The sequence below is a fragment of the Cynara cardunculus genome (assembly GCF_001531365.2).
Source record: "Cynara cardunculus var. scolymus isolate 2C chromosome LG 2, CcrdV1, whole genome shotgun sequence".
Lineage (NCBI taxonomy): Eukaryota > Viridiplantae > Streptophyta > Magnoliopsida > Asterales > Asteraceae > Cynara > Cynara cardunculus.
In genome coordinates, this window is record NC_037529.1 from 5,455,204 (window position 1) to 5,455,429 (window position 226).

A 226-nucleotide genomic window follows, 5' to 3' on the forward strand; every position below is an offset into this window, starting at 1 on the left:
TTTCGAACTATATTACAAGAATATCTTTATCTTTATTCTAAAATAATTTATAAATACATATATTACTAACTAATAATTAAAAAGAGAAATGCATGCCTTAATCTTATGCAACTCTAATAATCTATTACTAAAGCTATGGATTATAGATTATAAACATTATTAAGTCATACCTATTTGATTAATATTTAATAAAAAGACGCATGAAATTAAAAATATTGGATAAATA